The sequence below is a fragment of the Panthera uncia genome (assembly GCF_023721935.1).
Source record: "Panthera uncia isolate 11264 chromosome B3 unlocalized genomic scaffold, Puncia_PCG_1.0 HiC_scaffold_1, whole genome shotgun sequence".
NCBI classification, from domain to species: domain Eukaryota; kingdom Metazoa; phylum Chordata; class Mammalia; order Carnivora; family Felidae; genus Panthera; species Panthera uncia.
In genome coordinates this window covers 124,041,719-124,053,859 of record NW_026057582.1, presented here as the reverse complement: position 1 = coordinate 124,053,859, position 12,141 = coordinate 124,041,719, and the positions used below count along the sequence as shown (strand labels likewise).

The window sequence follows — 12,141 nt, the reverse complement described above, 5'->3', positions numbered from 1 at the left end:
GTAGATGGCCCTCAGGTTGGAACCCAGGGTCCAATGGCCTGTCTAGGAAGGTCAGAGTGCCGATGACCCAAACCACATGACTGAAACATTAGCTCTCCCTTCAAATAGTATCTGTACCTGTCCTTGCTAAAGGGGTTACCCATGAAGACTGATGTGATTCATGAGAAAGGGATACATGGTTTAGGATCTCCAAGGAGGTATCACTCACGGAATAGATTCTTCTGCAGATCTCGAGAACAAATATGGTGGAACAGTGAAGTGGTCATGATGGTGAGTATCAAGCCTGGGAGGGAGACTGAGGCTAGTTTCCCTTATGCACATGATTATCTTTATTAGAAAAGGCAACCTAAGATCCTTTGTGGGGTTTCAAGTATTTTTCATAATATTTCTCTGGTAGTGTACCTGGGCTGTCCATTTACATTGAAGCTTCACTTGTCACCTATCCAGATCCCTCAGAACTTCCCTGGGAGGTGTTCTGCCTTTCTCTTGGTGAAAGATGCAGGGGAGGAGACAGTAGCACGCATGATCTACCTTTCAAGGCCACAGACATAGAACTAAACTAAACTCAAGTAAGACTGCAAATGAATGGACCTGGAGCACAATAAAATATATTTAGTGTCTATGCATGCCTGGTAAGAGTTGAGCCCAACCTCCTTACGAAGAGAACAGGCTGATCATCAAATCTTCAGATCTTTGGATTGAAGGAAGGGGGAAATACTGCACGCAAGAAAGAACCTGCTTGTTGTAATTCGCCCTCTGTAGGTTTTCCAGTGGGATGATGGTGGCCTCCCAAAAGGTATGTCCACCCAGAAGTAATTAAAGTTAAGGAGCTCCAGATGAGATCACCCTGGATTATTTGGATGTGCCCTAAATTCCAATGACAAATGTCCCCATATAAGAACACAGGGGAGAGGCGCCTGGGTGGCTCAGTCAGTTAGTCAGCTCAGGTCATGATCTCACGGTTCGTGAGTTTGAGCCCTGCATCAGGGTCTCTGCTGTTCGCGCAGAGCCTGCTTCAGATCCTCTGTCTCCCTCTCCCTCTGTCCCTTCCCTGCTCTCTCTCTCTCTTTCAAAAAAAATAAAATAAACATTAAAAAAAATGGCAGGGGAGATTAGAGACACGAGAGGACAAGCCATTGGGAAGACAGAGACAAAGGCAGAGGTGGGAGGGACACAGCCACAAGCCCAGGAGCAGCTGGAGCTACCAGAAGCTGGAAGAGGCAAGAAAAGATTCTCAACGAGAGCCTTCAGAGGAGCTACCGCCATGTTGATACCTTGAGTTCAGACTTCTGGACTCCAGATTGTGAGATGATAAATTTCTATTGTTTCAAGCCACCCGGTCTGTGATCATCTGTTATGGCTGTCCTTAGAGAGTAACACAGGTTTAAATCATGGCCTTAATCAGGGCTGAGATGTTTAAATGTTTGAGAATCCATGAGGCTGTCCTGCAGAAGGAGGATATGAGAGGCCAGGTTTGGCCAGACCTCCCCTCTCGCTGCTGGTGACGAGAACACACGGGACCCCAGAGGAGGGACCACAGTGGCCGAGGCTGGGTGCCGAGGCCGAGTGCACTGGGCCGGGAAGAGATGCTCCAGGCAGAGGCTCTTGACCAGTATTTTAAACGCTGGAACAGCTGTCCTGGTGCACCCCCTGAGGCCAGCTCTGGCTAGAACCACTTCCCACACAGACCTGGAGCTCTGGCCCCGACTGTTCCTTCCCCGGTAAGCCACAGGGCACCCAACACCTCTCCCCACCACCACCTCTCACATTCCAGCTGCCCCCAAAGTGAGCCTGCTCCCCACTCAGGCCCCACTCGGCCTGCTGATTCTCCCTTCTAGCTCAGTGGCATAAAAACGCACCCATTCTCCAAATCAGAACAAAGCTGGAATCCGCCCCAATGTGAGGGCCTCACATTCAGTCTGCTAGAGGTGTCAGGGTCCTGTCCCCTCTTTTTATGGCCGTGGCCAGCGCCCCTTGTGTCTGGGTGGTCACAGGACTGTCAGGGTGTCCCTGCCCCAGGACCAATGCAGAAATGCAAACCTGACCCCCTGACCCTCACTCTACCCCAGGTCACTCTCTCCTGGTCTTCCACATCCAGCAGCAAGTGTCCAAGGCTGGGCTGTGCCACAAGCTCTATGCCTTCTGACTGGCGTGTGCTCCCTGCCTTTGCTGGGCCATTTCCCTGTATTCACCTTTTTTTCTTTTTTTTTTTTTTTTTAGTGTATTAATTTTGAGGCAGGGCAGAAAAAGAGGAAGAGAGAGAATCCCAAGCAGGTTCTGTACCATCAGTGCAGAGCCCGATGCAAGGCTCAAATTCATAAACCATGAGATCATGACCTGAGCTGAAGTGGGAGACTTAATGGACTGAGCCACCCAGGCACCCCTGCATTCATCTTTTAACCATTATGCACCTGGAAACCTTGTCTGACATCCAGGCTGGCTGTTGAGGGGCTCCTAGGCTCCCCTGCATGTCTCTTTACCAGAGCCTTTGCCCCACAATGTGGACATTATCTGTTCAGGGGCCCTCATTTCCTCAGTCATGTTAGCAAATACATGCCCTGTACCAGGTACTTCTCAGCAAAGATAGGCTGGACCGAAGTACTCTCCTCTTTCTCACTGAAAAGGCAGATTAAAAACGGATGCAGGCTGAATACAAAGTTAGGTGTGCATCTGCCAGAGGTCAAGGGCTAGTCCTGCACCTCATTCTTCCAACACTGGCCAGTCTGTAATTGGACATACCTGGGGGTTGGGCTGATGCCCCTCTGCTCCCCACTGGCCTGGATTTTGCTCACCCCTGTATTTCAGTGTATCAGGCAACGCGTGGCACAGAATGGGAGCTCACTAAATGCTTTCTTGAACGAAGGAGTGCTGTTAAGTGACTACATTACGGATTGCAAATATAGCATAACTACAAGTAGACTTTTAAAAACATATTTCAGAGGAGAAAATGCAATGGAGTCTCAAAGACCACCCAATGACCTTGGTTGATCATTTGTGGAAGATCAACGGGAAATGATCTGGAGCCAGAGCAATGTTTGCCAAAGGCCATGTCTGGCCCAAACGCAAATCATCTCTCTTAGCAAACCTGTATAGACCTGTATAGAGTGTCTTGATTTCTTCAAAGTCATATTTTGAAGGTGGAACTTCACACTGACCCTTTTCTTTTTATCTATTTTTTTTTTTTTTTGGTACATTTCTTGCTAAACATGCAGCATATTTATCATAGAAAGTTATTTGCTCTGGGGGAGAGAATTCTAGTCATGCAGAAGACTTCATAATCTTCCCAAGGTTATGTGAATAGCACTTCTCTCTTTTGCCGGCCTGCCCCTCCAGCTTTCTTCTGGAGAAGTCAAATTAAAACTAGGCATCTGGTGAATGCCATTCTGTAGATAAGATAAGACAAAATTTAAAGATGTGTATAAAGAGCTAACAGAAATGAGCAGGATCCCACTAGATGGCCTGTGGGTGTCATGGGTTATCAGTGCTACTGGGCTGTGAATTGGCCAAGCATTTTGGCAGGCGTGCCTTGGGCAGACCTGGTCATGTTCTCTTCCCTGGGGCCACAGGCATGCTGCCAGACCAGAAGCTGGCCTAGCACATCTGCTGTAGGTTTGACAAGTGACAAAGGGGCTTATTTTGTAGCTTCCTCCCATAAGCCAATGACACCAGGGAGAGCATGAAAACCCAGCCACATTCCACCCGAAGCCACCATGTGCCCATGTCCTGCCGTAAAGCCCTCAACAGCTCACAGGGGCCCCTCTAGGGCTTGAGAAGTCTCAGGAACTTGGTGGGAGCTGGAAAGTCCTAGAAGGGGGCTCCAGAGTCTTTGCTGTGAGATGGAGCTAAGGCAACAAAGGCCATTTGCAGAGATCCTTGACCCCACCCCCTCTCGTGTCCCCACTACCTCAAGGGGAAGAGCACGCATTTGACTCAAGCTACTAAAATCCTTGACATGCCTTGTATGCTCAGTTTGTTGAAAGTATTCTATACAGGTTCTGGTTTCCATGCACAGTTGTATCCAGAACGTGGGAGCCAATTCTTGCCAACTCTCTGTTTTCTTTCTCTTTCTCCTTTAGCATCATCAAAGGGAAGGACAGTTTGCTGAAGGACAGGGCATTCCCTCTACTGTTCACCTTGAGTAAGCCAGCCCCTGAATGTAGACCAGGGAAAATCTGTGGAAGAAGTCCAGACCCCTGAGGGTCCAGGTGCCATCAAATCCTAAGACCTCCTTCCAGGGAGAAGCAGAAGTAAAGTAGGCGATAAGTCTCTGACTCACTTCCCCTGTGGGAGATTGCCTGAGCTTCCGCCTCCAATCTGCAAAGTCAACTGGTCAGCTCAGCCCACTCCGAAGACCCTTTGGCACTCAGTGGTCTGTGATGCTTAGATCTTGATTCTCATCAACACTGGACCCCTCTCAACACCTTGTCCCAACACTTGGGCCAACTTTCAACCAGGTGAAGAGTTAAGTAAGAAGCCAACTCACTGAGTGAGGAATTTAAAGAAAGAAAAACACTGCTCCCTGACAAGTTCATGTGACCTTATGGTTTTCAAGGTAGCCCCTCTCTCATGATAGGCAATGGTTAATGCATGTGTGACAAGAGCAGGAAGCTAAGGTGGGCCTTCTTGCTCCAGGGCCCAGGGTCCCTCAAGAATGGAAGGACAGCCTATGGTCCCAGGAAACCCCAGAAACTACTGGCAAAGTGATGTGGATATGAGCACATGATTTCTTTCTTCTTCTGGAGAGAGAGAGAGAATCCAGAACTTTCATCAGCTTTTCAAAAGGGATCTACGATTCTAAAATGGGTAAGAACCATTAAACTCAGCTAGGCTCATGGAGTAGAAAGTGGATCGGGGCTTTCCATGTGAGGATTTGAGAAATAGAGAAATAGAGCAGCACTGATGTTCCTGGGGAGCAGAGGGGACCAGCCCCACAGGCAAGCAATGATTAGACAGCCTCACTATAGCCTGTCTCAGTGAGATGCCCAAGCCCACCTGAGGGTATCACCTTGGGGCGGGGTAGGGGATGCTGAGCTGCTATGGCAGTTGCTCAGCTGGAAACCCAGCAGCCAGGGCAGCATAAGAGGGAGAGGAGGAGGAAGATGAACCAACAAAATAAAGGGTATTCTAACCTGGCGTAGAAACCTACCTCCTTCCTCCCCCAGTGGCATGGAGGCACCTGGAAACCTAGCCCTTCCCCACTTGCTCATTCTACAGCCACAACTGAAACAATGTGCAGACCATCTCTCCAATTCTTGCCATCTGAGCTGAACTACATGAGCCAAAGGATGACTGCTTTATATTGGTGAGAGATGATGGTACTCGTTCTGCCCATTTTGGAGACCAGTAGGTGTGAAAGTACTTTGGAAAATTGGGTCTATTCTTTCATTTATAACTTAGTTCTTACTTGGCTGAAATGAAAGAGAGTTACCCTTGTTCTCCCTGACCCTCTTGAGCATCACCTGCCTCTACTCATGGACAATGGGGCAGGTAGCCAAAGCCTAGGTCCCCCGCGTTCACCAACCAGATACTGGTCAGCACGCCTGGTATCCAGCCAGTATTGTCTGTACTTTTGTCATTGTAGGCTTTAGTGATACAGGATGCAGCTTAACTAGCTCATCTGGGCCCTTTTTAGGATTTTTATTATTTTTTTTAATGTTTATTTTTGACAGAGAGAGAGAGAGCGCGCGCGCGCGCACGCATGAGTAGGGGAGGGGCAGAGAGAGAGGGAGACACAGAATCCGAAGCAGGCTCCAGGCTCTGAGCTGTCAGCACAGACACCGATGCGGGGCTTGAACTCACAGACTGCGAGATCATGACCTGAGCCAAAGTCGGGCGCTCAGCTGACTGAGCCACCCAGATGCCCCAGGATTTTCGTCATAATGTTACCAAGGCAGGGCACAAGTCACATCTAAAGTAGTTACATAAAAAGAAGCTGATAAACAAATGATAACAGATATAACTTGCTTATGTGAACCTACTCTGTGCAAATTGAGGTATGTTTCAATAAACATTTACTAAGTGTCTGTCTACTATTTGCTGGGTAGTCTGCTGGACCTGCATGGGAATAAAAACAACTAAGATGTGGCCTTGGCCCTCAAGAACTTTATAATTCACTGGCAAGAGATGGGCTTACATGCTTTTAACTGTAAGCTCCTCCACCTCAGGTCAGCTCACCTCCCCATAGCCTCTCCTTGGGTTCCGGAAAACTTAACAGTCTCCCCAGCCTCATGCTCCAGGCCTCCCTGCCTCCCTGGGAACCATCTGCAGCTCCCACCAACCCCGTCCCTGTCACCAAGCACACTAAACCACTCGTCACTCCCACCAAACGTTGCTGTATGCTCCTGTGTGCTCCCACCCAGGCCCGCAATCTTGGCACTATTTCCAAAATGGCCAGGAAACAGATGTTACAGGAACAAAAGGGAGGAGGCCGTGGTCAAACAAGTCCGATAGCTGCCGAGCTAGACAGGCTTCTTTCCTTCCTTCAAAGAGGAAGACAGTGCAATTTCTCCTACATCTACGTGACCACTAAACTTTTCAAGATGGCGCATCTCCTGTGACAGCGGTCAGCTCGGAATGAAGGCTGGATGTGGAGGCCCCCCAGACCCTCTCTGGCCCTGCCACTGCTATGCTCAAATGTCAAGCTGGGACAAGAGTAGTGAGAAAAACAGACATGACGCCTCTGCTCCTGGAATCCAGTGAGGAAGATAGATTCTAATGGAATAGTCTCGCAAGTCTAGAATATAAATATACAACTATAGGAAGAGCAAGTAAAGTCAGAGGACTCTGAGCCAGCTTCTGGCAGCAGGCACACATGAGCCGAGACAAGCGGGTGAGGAAGAGACACAGTGGGGAAAGGCAGCCTGTGCAAAGACTCTATAGGGGGAAAGAGCCCAGGCTGTCTGAGGGGTTGTAAAGGCCAGTGTGGCTGGGGCCCACGGGCCACAGGGAGGCCAGAGGAAGAAAGTCCTGGGAGGGACATCCTAAGGGGCAGTGGTACCATCATATGTGTGTTTCATAAGACCTCCTGGGAGAGTGGAGAGCAGACTGGTGAGAGGCAAGGAAGTCTGCGACAGGCCAGGAAGGGGGGCAGTGCAGTGGTCCACGTGAGAGAGGGCGGGGGTGCAGGGGGCAACACAGGACAAGGGCAGCACAGAGCTGTACAGGGTGTAGAACAAGTGTGGTGTGAGGGAAGCTGCTGCTCACACTGTGGATGCCAATGACACTCTGAGTCTCTGGGACAGAGCAGAGTCAGGGATGGTCAGCTGGGTTGTGGACTTGGAGATGTCTATGAGGCATCAAAGCAGAAGCATTGAATGTGCTACTGAAGTAATAAAGCACCATCTTTTAAAGTATATTTTGAAATTCTAACTTTTTACCAATTCATAGTGGCCATCCCACTCGACCCAGTCGGGTTGCACAGAAAATGTGAAGAGACAGGGGCGCCTGGGTGGTTCAGTCGGTTAAACATCCAACTTCGGGTCAGGTCATGATCTTGCGGTTCATGAGTTCAAGCCCCACGTCGGGCTCTGGGCTGACAGCTCGAAGCCTGGAGACTGCTTCAGATTCTGTGTCTCCCTCTCTCTCTGCCTCTCCCCCACTCACACTCTGTCTCTCTCTCTCTGTCTCAAAAATAAAGAAACATAAAATAGTTTAAAAAAATAAAGAAAATATGAAGAGACAGCTGGAGATTTCTCTAGTCTCCATATGAGCAAATCCATCGGACCCTGGGTGGCAGCTGTCCCCTGCCCCCAGCCTACAACAAGTTCATCAACCCTGAGATCAATCTGGTCATTTGCTGTCTATGTGCTTGAATTTGCCAGGAACTTTTTGTTTGCACTTTGAATGGCTCTTGCACACAAAACTCTCAGATAAAATTCCATCTGTGGTTAATGGAAAGATCTGCTTAAACGTTGCATCACTGCTGGAAAGAAACCTGAGCTTTGATTAAACTCTGGGGGCAAAGTCCCATCCGGCAACACAGAATGCCTACTCTGGTCGTGGAAATCACTTCCAACTTCTGAGCTTAAAGCACTGAAATGAAGCCTCAAAGTGAAGGTTCCCATCGCCCCGGAAGGAGCCACCGAGGGCCTGCCTGATAACATCTTTATCCTTCCATTTCTGTCATCAATCTGGCTGAGAACTGAAGGGAAGGGAAGGGCTGTACCCGAGTCATCGCACTAAAATGTAAGGGTTGGAAGATGTAGGCAGCCACACCGAACTATAAGCCAGCTTGGAACGAAATCAGAACAAGTAATTTAAAAAAAATTTGTGAGCCCTTACAGCCATTGGCCGATGCTTCTGTAACATCCACCCTTCTCCAGACTTTTGGCACAAGAACAAGTTAAAAACAAATGCTTTCAGTTTGCTTAAATGATAGCCCTTGGAAAAACCCAGTGACTGATACTGCATGCGGAGAACAGTTGGGCTGTTCTCCTGAGGAGAGGGCTGATCCACAAAGCACTTGGAGTAAAATGGCCCTTTTCAAGGGTGGTAAAAAAACAAAAACAAAAACAAAAGAAAAAAAAACCCCACCAAAACATCAAGTGAAGGTAATTAAGAATTCAAAGAAAACAACAGCACAACTCTGGTATGCGATCCATGCAAAAAGATACTTAATAAATGCATGTGCGTGCTCACGCACGGGTGGCTAAGGAACTCTTAAATATTCCCTCCCCGCTTGTGTTTTGCTTTGCTTTAACAAATGTACACTCTCTCAGCTCTTTTGTGAGGTAGGGGTTGACTGTAAATTCCATCACTTATCAAAGTGCTCTTACACAATAGGGACTGGAGCTAATTAAAATAAAATACCATCTGCATTCGATCGGACTGTACCGGAGCCCTGTAACATTCATTTCCAGTTTGGTCATTCGAACCCAACGGCGACTCTGCATTCCAGTGTCTCTGAATAATATTAACTCATCTTGTCCTTTTCATATTAATACTAATCACACCATCTCCAAACGCCAAGGTGTCACAGAAATGCTTCGCTCACGTAGGAAAGCGTTCTGGCGCGCCGCGAGGAAAAGATAACACTAAACACGTGGGTACACCAGCTAATTTTGCCCAATATTTCATCAGAAATGACGAGGCAGAGTAAATATTAGTTAGCCAGACTGACAGCTAATTGATCTGGTTTGTATTCAACTAGACTGATATAAACAGAGGGATTTCGCTTGCGATTCTGAATTCATAATTGGTTCAGATGTCTATATGCTTTCCCGGAGGCTACAAATTTAATTAGTGCTGTGAGAAAGCAGCGGCCAATCGCATGGAAGTCACAGGCAGGGCTGGAATGTGCAGGCTGTTTACCTTTTCTCTCTCTTCTCTAGCGGCAGGATGCTTTCTTTGATAGCAGCCTTGCAAAGCTTATTAAGAAGTTCTTGTGTAAAAAGGACTTGTATTTGAAAAAACGTAACTGCCATAGCCTTTGCTCAGAGAAAGTCTATCCTTTCTCTTCCATTCAAGGACACAACTGATCGCTGGGAATGGTTTGCCCTCGGTCCCAAACTGAATGTAGTACTTTGAGTGCACCTCAAGTGAACGAGCCCAGCACCTTAGATGATGCAGCGGAGGCGGGTCTGGACACTCCCACCCCACGGTGCTCAAGCCTGTCTGGACTCCTTCTCTGACGCCTCGAACAATCTCATGCCCAGCTCCCATGCCCTGCTCGGCTGGGGACTCACCCAGGTGGACGCCCAGGCATCTCTGCATTCCCTTGGGCACGGGGGTACCCAGCAGGTGCACAATTAATATTTTTGGGAAGGAAGGGAAGAGCAGCCAAGTTGAATATCTTTAGCCGTTCTAAAATTTAGTCACTTAAAAAAAAAAAAAAGGATGTCTATAAAACTCAGGTCCTATTTCAACTCTGCCTTAGTTCTCTAACAATTGAGAAACCAGCTTAATCCTCAGAAGGACCTGTGGAAAGGGGCCAAGAAAGGCGCTGCCCCAGTATCTTCTCATTGCATAATTATGTTGGGGTACAGGGGCTCCCCCATTCAAATGGCTTGCCCCTTGTTGTAACTATCTGTGTGGTAGCAATTTACCACAAACTCTCAAGGCTTCAGATGAAGAAAAAGCACATCATCTTCACAAGACAGAGCACCGTTTGCTTAGAAGTGAAATTGTGGAGGGCCATGGCAGGAACTCCCTTTCTAGCTCAGAAGTTCTCAAGGCTTTGAGAGGTGATGCTGTTGTGAGGCACCCCCTGTGCGGCCTCAAAGAATCCAGTTTCTTTGGTGACCAGCACAGAGAACCCCCTTCCACTCAGTGTAATACTGACAGAGGCATCCGGTCTGCTCACCCTTCTCCAACTGCCCCATTCTGTGGGAATTGGCAACTACAATCTGGCTCTGCTTCCAGGAGGAAAAAAAATGTAAATATATATATATATCTATATATATATATATCTCAGCCCCTTTTTAAAAACATTCCTTCCAGTTCCATGGTGTGAACACACATAGGTATAATCACAGCCCCCTATGATCAGATGAGAGGATGTATGTTAAAGTACTCAAGCACATAGTAGTCCCTTAATAAGCATCAAATTCTCTTCCCTGCTAGGAAGGAATAATGGGATTAGCATAATGTTTCATATCTACTTCCTTCATTTAAAAACATTTTTTAATGTTTATTTTTTAAAATTTTTTTTTAACGTTTATTTATTTTTGAGACAGAGAGAGACAGAGGATGAACGGGGGAGGGCCAGAGAGAGGGAGACACAGAATCTGAAACGGGCTCGAGGCTCTGAGCTGTCAGCACAGAGCCCGATGCAGGGCTCGAACTCACGGACCGCGAGGTCATGACCTGAGCCGAAGTCGGACGCTTAACCGACTGCGCCACCCAGGCGCCCCAGATGTTTACTTATTTTGAGGGAGAGAGCACATGCATGTGTGAGCAGGGGAGGGGCAGAGAGAGAGGGAGAGAGAGAAGATCCTAAGCAGGCCCCACACTGTCAGCACAGAGCCCGATATGGGGCTCGAACCCACAAACCATGAGATCATGACCTGGGCCGAAGTCAAGAGTCGGACACTTAACCGACTGAGCCACCCAGGAGCCTCATATCTATTTCCTTCTATCTATCCACCCATTTGTTCGCCTACACACCAATAAAATGAACTCAGAAATATGTACATGTCTGCCTTGTCACAGTCCAATTACATGAATGGGTTCCACGAGGACCACTTTCTCTTGTGCTCGGAATCAGAGCATCACAAAGGTAAGCCCTGGAGAAGGGTGTGGCGGGTACAGTGTCCAGGGATAAACCATCTCTCCCATCCATCCGTGGCTCAGCCAATACAAAAGGAGCTACGATTTTCAGTTGGGGGTGGCCTGGGACAACACCAAGAACCCATTTCTCCATGGAAACTTTATTATAAATATTCTGTGGGAATAGCTGAAATAGTATCGTGAGCCAGCTTGGAAGCTCAAACTAACATTTTAGCACATTGCTTTCACGAGAAGGCGAGTTCCATGTTCTAAAACTATGATTTACCAATAGCCTCATTTGGGGCTGCTACCGCTTCTCACATGAATTTCATTTTCCCTCATAGCACTCATCACCCTGTGATAGATCACATATTTTTCTACTTACTGCCTCATTTTCTATCAGCCTGGCCACCCACTCTAATGACACCACTATGGACAGAGCCTGACACATTGCTGGGATTCCAGAATCACCTGCTGAATGAATGGAGTCATCAAAAGCTAACTTGACCATCTTCAATTTGTAAGCTTACCAGGATCTGTTTTGACTGGCATTTGTGAAACATTAGTCTCAAATCTATGCAGAAAGGAAGTATCATTAACCACCCAATAAACATGAATTACATGAAAACTTAAACTGTCAGCCTCTTTGCAAATTATATTTGTCTTACTCTCAAAGATCACATGAACTTTTAAGGGGAAAAAAGTTATATTTACTGCCCAAGTTTTAAAATTTATGGTAACCATTAAGGCATGTGTTATGACAACCGCAAAAACATCTTTCGGCCCAATCTCTAATTTAATCATTAAAACACTGCTTTGAATTCCCTGGTCTTTTTGCTGTTATGGGTGATATTCAGATATTTATCTCCTCTAATTACGGTGCATTCTGTTGATTTCTAAAGATGTAAAATATCAACAGATCTATACTCATTTGAT

General features: G+C 47.3%; 1 protein-coding gene across 1 annotated transcript in view; it reads right to left on the bottom strand.

Moving 5' to 3' along the window:
- The window catches only part of PCSK6 (proprotein convertase subtilisin/kexin type 6), a gene marked incomplete at its 5' end in the record, with an annotated part of 191,548 nt that overhangs the window by 128,714 nt on the left and 50,693 nt on the right, over positions 1-12,141 (bottom strand). The window lies entirely within an intron of this gene.